This window comes from Arachis duranensis, chromosome 5 (genome assembly GCF_000817695.3).
Source record: "Arachis duranensis cultivar V14167 chromosome 5, aradu.V14167.gnm2.J7QH, whole genome shotgun sequence".
NCBI lineage: Eukaryota > Viridiplantae > Streptophyta > Magnoliopsida > Fabales > Fabaceae > Arachis > Arachis duranensis.
The window spans coordinates 28,104,476-28,105,409 of NC_029776.3; positions in this window are offsets into that span (position 1 = coordinate 28,104,476).

A 934-nucleotide genomic window follows, 5' to 3' on the forward strand; every position below is an offset into this window, starting at 1 on the left:
TTTTTCGTTTTTCCAAAAATGTTTTTTCGAAAAATTTAATAAAAATACAAAAAAATTAGAAAATCATAAAAATAAAAAATATTTTGTGTTTCTTGTTTGAGTCTTGTGTTAATTTTTAAAGTTTGGTGTCAAGTGCATGCTTTTAAAATTTTTCTTGCATTGTTTTCGAAAATTCATGCAGTCATAGTGTTCTTCATGATCTTCAAGTTGTTCTTGACAAGTCCTCTTGTTTGATCTTGATGATTTCTTGTTTTGTGTCTTTTGTTGTTTTTCATGTGCATTTTTGCATTCATAATTTTCATGCATTAAAGATTTCTAAGTTTGGTGTCTTGCATGTTTTCTTTGCATCAAAAAAATTTTTCAAAATTATGTTCTTGATGTTCATCATGATCCTCATAGTGTTCTTGGTGTTCATCTTGACATTCATAGCATTCTTGCATGCATCTTGTGTCTTGATCCAAAATTTTCATGTTTTGGGTCATTTTTGTGTTTTTCATTCAATATTTAAAAATCAAAAAAATATCTTTTCCTTATTTTCCTCCAAAATTTCGAAATTTTGGGTTGACTTGGTCAAAAATTTTTAAAAAATTAGTTGTTTCTTACAAGTCAAGTCAAAATTTCAATTTTAAAAATCTTATCTTTTCAAAATCTTTTTCAAAAATCATATCTTTTTCATTTTTTTTTTCAAAAATTTCAAAAATATTTTTCAAAATATTTTCAAAATCTTTTTCTTATCTTTTTATCCAATTTTCGAAAAATTAGCTAACAATTAATGTGATTGGTTCAAAAATTTGAAGTTTGTTACTTTCTTGTTAAGAAAGGTTCAATCTTTAAAGTTCTAGAATCTTATCTTGTAGTTTCTTGTTAGTTAAGTCAATTTTAAAATTAAATCTTTTTTTTTCAAATATCTTTTTCAAATATATCTTTTTATCTT